Source organism: Salvelinus alpinus, chromosome 10 (assembly GCF_045679555.1).
Source record: "Salvelinus alpinus chromosome 10, SLU_Salpinus.1, whole genome shotgun sequence".
In the NCBI taxonomy this organism is placed as follows: Eukaryota; Metazoa; Chordata; class Actinopteri; order Salmoniformes; family Salmonidae; genus Salvelinus; species Salvelinus alpinus.
Window position 1 is genome coordinate 63,912,725 of NC_092095.1, and position 10,967 is coordinate 63,923,691.

Genomic DNA, 10,967 nt, shown 5'->3' on the forward strand with positions numbered 1-10,967 from the left:
GGAGTGAACAGCTAGTGAAGAGGTCTGTCTGTCTGTCAGAGAGTGATAGAGAGGTGCTAGGACAAAACAGGCTGTAAAATTGGCTCCTGTTCACACTTTGCCGAAGCTAAACTCCTTCAGATAAATGAAAGATGGGAGCGAGACAGTTCGTCGCATAGCTCCCTGGGAAATGAACTCTGAACAGAACATTTGTGGCTCTCAAGAGGAGAAAGAAGATCTCCTTTCTGAATGATCCCCTGTAAGTACTGGACTGCGGTGTACAAATTGACGGAGTGAAGACACGTGCCTAAATTATTTCACGGTTTTAAAATCCCCACACTGTGTTTTTGGCTATCTATCTAGTGAAATACATAGAGAAGCTCTGGCTCTGGTTCATTTTCACTGACAGTAAAGAGCTCCTTTGGAGATAGGGCAAAAGACTTCTGACATTTTAATGACATTCCAGACAGTATAGAAAGTGGGGTGAGAGAGTGAGGTGCATGAAATTAGAGGTGGAGGAGATAGAGAAAAATGATCACTTTCATGCATGACTGACTCCGCAGCCGTAATGAATTGAATGGAATAAACCTTTCGATTAAAAACCTGAAATTAAAAACCTGAAATTTGCCAAGAAAAACAGATGAGTGGAATCGTTTTCTTTTGAATCTGAGGCAGAAAGCGTTTTAACGATACAGCCTGTAGGATTTTACTGCAGTGCACTCATCAGAGCAAGTAATAGTAGGCCTTGGTTTAAAAGCGAACATGTAATGAAATGTCAGTAGTTACTGTATATTTGACTGTGTGTGTGTGTGTGTGTGTGTGTGTGTGTGTGTGTGTGTGTGTGTGTGTGTGTGTGTGTGTGTGTGTGTGTTTGTGTGTGTGTGTGTGTGTGTGTGTGTCTACAATATACAGTGGCAGGAAAAAGTATATGAACCCTTTGGAATAAATTGGTCATCAAATTTAGACAAGCATAGTGTGCTTAAACTAATAACACATAAATGATTGTATTTTTCTTGTCTATATTGAATACATAATTTAAACATTCACAGTGTAGTTTGGAAAAAGTATGTCAAACCCTAGGCTAATGACTTCTCCAAAAGCTAATTGGAGTCAGGAGTCAGCTAACCTGGAGTCCAATCAATGAGACGAGATTGGAGATGTTGGTTAGAGCTGCCCTGCCCCATAAAAAACACTCACAACATTTGAGTTTGCTATTCACACGAAGCATTGCTTGATGTGAACGATGCCTCGAACAAAAGAGATCTAAGATTAAGAATTGTTGACTTGCATAAAGCTGGAAAGGGTTACATAAGTATCTCTAAAAGCCTTGATGTTCATCAGTCCATGGTAAGACAGATTGTCTATAAATGGAGAAAGTTCAGCACTGTGGCTTCTCTCCCTAGGAGTGGCCGTCCTGCAAAGATGACTGCAAGAGTACAGCGCAGAATGCTCAATGAGGTTAAGAAGAATCCTAGAGTGTCAGCTAAAGACAAAGAAATCTCTGGAACATGCTAACATCTCTGTTGACGAGTCTACGATACGTAAAACACTAAACAAGAATGATGTTCATGGAAGGACACCACGCAAGAAGCCACTGCTGTCAAAAAAAACGTTGCTACATGTCGGAAGTTTGCAAAAGTGCACCTGGATGTTCCAAAATTTTCTGTGGACAGATTAAACTAAAGTTGTGTTGTTTGGAAGAAACACACAACACTATGTGTGGAGAAAAAACGACAGCACACCAACATCAAAACCTCATATCAACTGTAAAGTATGGTGGAGGGAGCCTCATGGTTTGGGGCTGCTTTGCTGCCTCGGGGCCTGCACAGCTTGCTATCATCGACAGAAAAATGTATTCCCAAGTTTATCAAGACATTTTGCAGGAGAATGTTAGGCTATCTGTCCGCCAATTGAAGCTCAACAGAAGTTGGGTGATGCAACAGGACAACGACCCAAAACACAGAAGTAAATCAACAACAGAATGGCTTCAACAAAAGAAAATACGCCTTCTGGAGTGGCCCAGTCGGAGTCCCGACCTCAACCCGATTGAGATGCTGTGGCATGACCTCGAGAGCAGTTCACACCAGACATCCCAAGAATATTGCTGAACTGAAACCGTTTTGTAAAGAGGAATGGTCCAAAATTCCTCCTGACCGCTGTGCAGGTCTGATCCACAACTACAGAAAAAGTTTGGTGAGGTTATTTCTGCCAAAGGAGGGTCAACCAGTTATTAAATCCAAGGGTTCACATACTTTTCCACCCTGCACTGTGAATGTTTACACGGTGTGTTCAATAAAGAGTTTAAGCAGACTGTGTTTGTCTATTGTTGTGAACTAGATGAAGATCAGATCTAATTTTATGACCAATTTATGCAGAAATCCAGGTATTTCCAAAGAGTTCACATAGTTTTCTTGCCACTCTGTGTGTACATGCATAGAGCTGGCTACGCTATCTGATTGAGAGCCACTGGCTGTATGCTCACCTATCCAGTCCTGACTGTGTAACAATCCCATGTTATCTAGTTTACCATCTTCCTGACTGTGTACCAATCCCATGTTTTCTAGTTTACCATCTTCCTGACTGTGTACCAATCCCATGTTATCTAGTTTACCATCTTCCTGACTGTGTACCAATCCCATGTTATCTAGTTTACCATCTTCCTGACTGTATACCAATCCCATGTTATCTAGTTTACCATCTTCCTGACTGTGTACCAATCCCATGTTTTCTAGTTTACCATCTTCCTGACTGTGTACCAATCCCATGTTTTCTAGTTTACCATCTTCCTGACTGTATACCAATCCCATGTTATCTAGTTTACCACACTCCTGACTGTATAACAATCCCATGTTATCTAGTTTACCACCTTCTTGACTGTGTACCAATCCCATGCTATCTAGTTTACCACCCTCCTTAGCACAGTAGCCACAGGCTTCCCTGAGAAAAAGTGCAGCAGTATAATGAATAGTGTTTCGCTATCGCTCCTCCTCGCTACTGTATCCTAATGGGATCATTAGCATTGTAATGCCATGCGACTTGTAGACATCCTGTCAGGGAGCATCCTTAGTCAAGAATGAATCAATTACTGTAGGCAGACAGTGGAGGTAGATGCAACACAATGTACTGTGGAAATGCTGTTAGATGTATTTAAATACTGTACACATCTCTCTTTCATATGGCCTTTCGCCTCAACTCTCTGGTTACCATTACATGTCTGAAAAGTAAATTAATGCTTTTTCTCCACTAGGGAATCTGTACTGCAAGTTTGATGCTTTCAGATATTTTCCCTAAGTCTTTCTACAGGTGGATTTAAAGGGATATATAACTCCCCAAGCCCCTTAAAGCCCCATAACCCCCAACGAATAGAAAATATAAGCACCGTATAATTTCCTGGTTATCTTTTCCGATTAATTTGGAATCATGGTATATAGCTGGATCTACACAACAGATGGCCAGGGACGTGAACTTCATTTCAAAATAAGACCACCTTTTGAGGTCTGAAAACATTTGACAAATCTTGTTTTGGAGTGTAATGTTCCTTTAAGGTCATCATACTTCCACTGACCACAGGTTGACTAATGGATATGTAATCACGACCACAGGTTGACTAATGGATATGTAATCATGACCACAGGTTGACTAATGGATATGTAATAATGACCACAGGTTGACTAATGGATATGTAATAATGACCACAGGTTGACTAATGGATATGTAATCATGACCACAGGTTGACTAATGGATATGTAATCATGACCACAGGTTGACTAATGGATATGTAATCATGACCACAGGTTGACTAATGTAATCATGACCACAGGTTGACTAATGGATATGTAATCACGACCACAGGTTGACCAATGGATATGTAATAATGACCACAGGTTGACTAATGGATATGTAATCATGACCACAGGTTGACCAATGGATATGTAATAATGACCACAGGTTGACTAATGGATATGTAATCATGACCACAGGTTGACCAATGGATATGTAATCATGACCACATGTTGACTAATGGATATGTAATCATGACCACAGGTTGACTAATGGATATGTAATCACGACCACAGGTTGACTAATGGATATGTAATCATGACCACAGGTTGACTAATGGATATGTAATAATGACCACAGGTTGACTAATGGATATGTAATCATGACCACAGGTTGACTAATGGATATGTAATCATGACCACAGGTTGACTAATGGATATGTAATCACGACCACAGGTTGACTAATGGATATGTAATCACGACCACAGGTTGACTAATGGATATGTAATCATGACCACAGGTTGACTAATGGATATGTAATCACGACCACAGGTTGACTAATGGATATGTAATCATGACCACAGGTTGACTAATGGATATGTAATAATGACCACAGGTTGACTAATGGATATGTAATCATGACCACAGGTTGACTAATGGATATGTAATCACGACCACAGGTTGACTAATGGATATGTAATCATGACCACAGGTTGACTAATGGATATGTAATCACGACCACAGGTTGACTAATGGATATGTAATCATGACCACAGGTTGACTAATGGATATGTAATCATGACCACAGGTTGACTAATGGATATGTAATCATGACCACAGGTTGACTAATGGATATGTAATCATGACCACAGGTTGACCAATGGATATGTAATCACGACCACAGGTTGACTAATGGATATGTAATCACGACCACAGGTTGACTAATGGATATGTAATCACGACCACAGGTTGACTAATGGATATGTAATCACGACCACAGGTTGACTAATGGATATGTAATCATGACCACAGGTTGACCAATGGATATGTAATCATGACCACAGGTTGACTAATGGATATGTAATCACGACCACAGGTTGACTAATGGATATGTAATCACGACCACAGGTTGACTAATGGATATGTAATCACGACCACAGGTTGACTAATGGATATGTAATCACGACCACAGGTTGACTAATGGATATGTAATCACGACCACAGGTTGACTAATGGATATGTAATCATGACCACAGGTTGACTAATGGATATGTAATCATGACCACAGGTTGACTAATGGATATGTAATCACGACCACAGGTTGACTAATGGATATGTAATCATGACCACAGGTTGACTAATGGATATGTAATCATGACCACAGGTTGACTAATGGATATGTAATCACGACCACAGGTTGACTAATGGATATGTAATCATGACCACAGGTTGACTAATGGATATGTAATCATGACCACAGGTTGACTAATGTATATGTAATCATGACCACAGGTTGACTAATGGATATGTAATCATGACCACAGGTTGACTAATGGATATGTAATCATGAGCAGTGCTAGCAGAATATTTGATCAATGTGAGAGTCTAATATCAGCCATTAAATATAGATGAGAGGTCTATGATATGCAAATGTCAGTAAAACAGATCAGATTGGGTTCTGATTAATGTATCAAATGAGGTTTCTGAGTGACTGATATATAGAAGCCTGGTCAATGTGTACGGATCATCACAATAAATACATTCATGGAGCTGACCAACAATTGGGAATATGTCTGTTCTAGGCATTTAGAGCCTTTTACAATTATAACTTTAATGACCTATAACGTATAACGTCATCCACTGAATACAGACATTGAATACAGGAACTGTAGCTCTCTTGCTGCCTCATGTACATTCATGAAAGGCACTGTATAGCAAGTCTAAGAAATACAAGCAACGTGCTCTGCACAGTGTGCAGTCTGAACAATGTTGACATGATTATGAAATGCTGTAGGAAGAGCTTTACCCCATGAATGGTAATTATAGACTGACCTTTAGAAAACATAGAGCTTTGAACATTTGCAAGTTGCAACTTTGAACATCTTGATTTACAATATCACTGCTTTATCTGAAATAAAATAACATCAGTGTGCTTGTGACTTGCTATACTGTCAGAATGAATGAGCATGTTTGTTGTGACGTCTGGGTAAACAAACTCAAGAATATTGTAGGGTAATTAGTGGACACTGTGTGTGTGTGTGTGTGTGTGTGTGTGTGTGTGTGTGTGTGTGTGTGTGTGTGTGTGTGTGTGTGTGTGTGTGTGTGTGTGTGTGTGTGTGTGTGTGTGTGTGTGTGTGTGTGTGTGTGTGTGTGTGTGTGTGTGTGTCTGTACGTGTGCGTGTATATCTTGTCAGTATTTCTCGACTTTGCATCTGGATGGGACCATGCAACACTGATTTAGCACAATACGCATAATGAGTTTGGTTTGGCCAATTAGAAACCCTAATCAGCGTGGTATGAGAACACAGAACGGCCAATCTCAGCGTAGACAGGTGATTAAAGTGTTCCGTGATCACCATATTGATTGTGAGGAGCACTTTGATGTCCCCAGAGGCCTATTTCATTGAAGTGTTACAGGAATGTATAGGAACCTAGAGAAAGACACTGCTCAATAAGGATGTTCAACCCTTCCAATTGTTTCATTTAATTGAGGATCAAGAACACAGAATCTTTTTTTCACAGTGAACTACTGTGACTCATCACATACGCTGCTGTTACTGTTCATGATCTACCCTGTTGCCTGGTAACCTTTATACCTTCCTATATGTACATATCCACCTCAATTACCCCGTACTCCTGCACATCGACTCAGTACTGGTACCCCATGTATAGCCAAGTTATCGTTTACTTATTGTGTATTTATTCTTTGTGTTATTATTTTTCTATTATTTCTCTTGTTTTCTCTCTGCATTGTTGGGAAGGGACTGTAAATAAGCATCTCACTGTTAGTCTACCTCCACCTCTTGTTTACAAAGCATGTGACAAATCAAATTGTTCCATAGTAGCGGATATGAGTTATATACAGTACCAGTTAAAAGTTTGGACACACCTACTCATTCAAGGGTTAGTCTTTATGTTTTATTATTGTCTACATTGTAGAATAATAGTGAAGACATCTAAACTATGAAATAACACATATGGAGTCATGTAGTAACCAAAAAAGTGTTAAACAAATGGATATATATTTGAGATTTGAGATTCTTCAAAGTACCCACCCTTTGCTTTGATGACAGCTTTGCACACTCTTGGCATTCTCTCAACCAGCTTCATAAGGCAGTCACCTGGAATGCTCCACAATCGGGTGATTGTGGAGACCAGGTTATCTGATATCGCATTCCATCACTCTCCTTCTTGGTCAAATAGCCCTTACACAGCCTGGAGGTGTGTTTTGGGTCATTGTCCTGTTGAAAATCAAATGATAGTCCCACTAAGCGCAAACCAGATGGAATGGTGTATCGCTGCAGAATGCTGTGGTAGCCATGCTGGTTAAGTGTGCCTTGAATTCTAAATAAATCACTGACAGTGTCACCAGCAAAGCACCCCCACACCATCACACCTCCTCCATGCTTCACGGTGGGAACCACACATGTGGATATCATCCGTTCAACTACTCTGCGTCTCACAAAAACACGGCGATTGGAACCAAAAATCTCAAATTTGGACTCATCAGACCAAAGGACAGATTTCCACCGGTCTAATATCCATTGCTCGTGTTTCTTGGCCCAAGCAAGTCTCTTCTTCTTATTGTGTCCTTTAGTAGTGGTTTCTTTGCAGCAATTCAACCATGAAGGCCTGATTCACGCAGTCTCCTTTGAACAATTGATGTTGAGATGTGTCTGTTACTTGAACTCTGTGAAGCATTTATTTGGGCTGCAATCAGAGGTGCAGTTAATTGCGGATTTCCGAGGCTGGTACTGTAATTCTAATGAACTTATCCTTTGCAGCAGAGGTAACTCTGTGTCTACCTTTCCTGTGGCGGTCCTCATGAGATCCAGTTTCATCATAGCGCTTGATGGATTTTGTGACTGCACTTGAAGAAACTTTAAAAGTTCTTGACATTTTCCAGATTGACTGACCTTCATGTCTTAAAGTAATGATGGACTGTCGTTTCTCTTTGTTTATTTCAGCTGTTCTTGCCATAATATGGAATTGGTCTTTTACCAAATAGGGCTATTTTCTGTTTGCCAACCCTACCTGTCACAACACAACTGATTGGCTCAAACACATTAAGAAGGACATAAATTCCCCAATTTTATTTTTACAAGGCACACATGTTAATTGAAATGCATTCCAGGTGACTACCTCATTAATCTGGTTGAGAGAATCCTAAGAGTGTGCAAAGCTGTCATCAAGGCAAAGGGTAGCTACTTTGAAGAATTTCAAATATAAAATATATGTGTATTTGTTTAACACTTTTTTTGGTTACTAAATGATTCCACATGGGTTATTTCCTTTTTTTTTGTCTTCACTATTATTCTACACTATTATTTCTGTAAAGAATAGTAAAAATAAAGAAAAACCATGAAATAAGTAGGTGTGTTCAAACGTTTGACTGGTAATGTGTATCAGAACAGTTGGACACTGATTGGTTTTGCACGCAGTCATAAGAATTCTAGTACATACTGAATCATATATCTGTGTGCATTAGTTAAATTGTCCTCTCATTGCTGCATTTTCCATGCTCTATAGGTCATGCCATAAAAAGTCTTAGCTCTAATATGATTTAAGTGTACTTTGAAAGGCATTGACAATAAATCAGCTTTTATGATGAAGTAGTGAATATTGACTATGCATACATTTGATTTCTTCCTTAATACAATTCCAACAGGTACTCCAGCCAACTCCTGACCTCTTTTCAACATTTTAACCAGTGGGGGCTGCTGAGGGGAGGATGCAACATAATAACAGAGCGAATGGAATGGAATCAAACACATGGTAACCACGTGTTTGATGTATTTGATACCATTCCGCCTATTCCGCTCCAGCCATTATCACGCGCACGTCCTCCCCAATTAAGGTGCCACCAACCTCCTGTGATTTTAACCTTTCTGTCACGCCCTGACCTTAGAGATCCTTTACATTCTCTATTTGGTAGGTCAGGGTGTGACTAGGGTGGGAAATCTATGTTTATATTTCTTTGTTGGCCGAGTATGGTTCCCAATCAGAGGCAGCTGTCAACGTTCGTTGAGTTGTTTATTGTTTTTGGTGGAACATGTAATATTAAAGAAAATGTACGCCTACCACGCTGCACCTTGGTCTTCATTTAACGACAGACGTTACACTTTCAAAGTCCTATATCTATGTTCCATTAAAATTAAATTAATTTATCTTACCTCGACACTTGCAGGTTTTGCTCAACACCAATGATGCAGTTCATTTCAATCCACTTTATTGTAGTGTTAGCATAATTATATCCTTTTTGAAATATTGCTCAAGGCGTTACAGAATACACCATTGTATGTAATAATACCAGCACCACTTTCACTTCAGTTCGTGCCATGTTGCGTTATGCTATGTGGGTCAATGTAAGGTCCATCTGTTCCTTGTTTGGTGATGTGTTCTTTGTGCAGCACATTTCCTATTCTTTGTCTGATGGAGATTCTAATGATGATGCATTGTCACACAGACAGGCAAAATTGCCATGAAAATTGCTGTCATCAGTTGTTTCCGTACAACTACATGAGCTGGTTCTGGGTTTGATCTGCTATGGGCAGTTTTCAGACATAGTCAGACATAGGACGATAGGATAGGACAATGCATGTCTTTTTCAGTGAATTACATTCAAAGATGTTCAGTTGTTTTAGCCACGTTGAAGCAGAACAGATTCATGTTCTCAAAGAGGCACAGTATTCAAAACCTCTCTCTCTACTGAGTGGAATGATTGGCCGAGGTAAAATATAAATCCCAAGATGTTCAAAATAAACCAGCCTATGACCGTGACAGTGGACTTTCTCAGCAAGCAGCCTGATACATGATCTTTCCCAAGGGGAGTTATAGCACAATGCTCTCTCAAGCTGAGGTACTCTGTTATGATTAAGTGAATCACTAGAGGGAAACAGACAACATGAAAACATAGAGGAGCTTTTCAATTCCACAACATCACCTCACCTGTCATCACCCCTCCTCTCTCTTCTGTCCCAGTTTTCAGTTAGAATGTGACTACTTTGAAAATTGTGTATATTTAGATAGTTACACTCCTATTCCCAAAATAGTTCAGACATTCATTGATATAGGCTAGTCTAACTACAGCGAAGGAAAAACTTAAGCACTATGCTTATGCATATTTGTAATATCCTATTATGCTAATATGCACCCTCCATCATCAGTGGCAATGTTAGCATGTCAATCTTGGTGGTGCAAAACACATTTTTGGGGGGGGATGCATGCCAGCAAAGCCACTACACAACACAACACTAAACAATTAATTGCACAATAATAGTGACAAACGGTCCCCACAAACTATTAGGACCTACATGAAGCTGTCCCAACAGCAGTCCCAACACCTTACCACCGCTACACCTGGCTATCAGCGGAACCGTGTCTGGCAGTGAAACAGTTCATTCAGTCTCATTTATTGCCTTTAAAAAAACATAGCGGATATGGCTGACTTGCTTAAACAAATGTGGTTTCTACTGACAATTGAGATATACAAACTATGGCATAAGGGAACGATGAGCGGATAAGAGGCAATCCGTAATTTAGATTAAGACATAAATGAGCTAGCTAGGATGGACGTAGTGAATATCTGTTTAGCACTTTTGAAATGTACAGCGAAGGAATTCAGAACATGGGCCGTTCTTACAGTATTCTCCCTGTACACAAAGTCAGAACCGTAGGATAAATAAAAAGGCATATAAGCAGACATTGAAAGCTCGTACAATATTCGATGAGGACAATTCTCTAAAACAGGCTACCACCAAGTCAGAACAGTAGGCTGAATTATGAGGGGGAAAGGAACAAATTATTAGAGTGAGGCACATGGGCTACTAACAGCTTACTACACAACATACACTTAGTATTACTTTCTTCATTACAGTATACATATCTCCCTGACAAATTACATAATTTATGCAGCAGCATACAATACATTTTTGTTCTGCTATGCTCACTTGAACAGCAAAGTGGCGTGGTGGTCCTTCCTGTGGGCA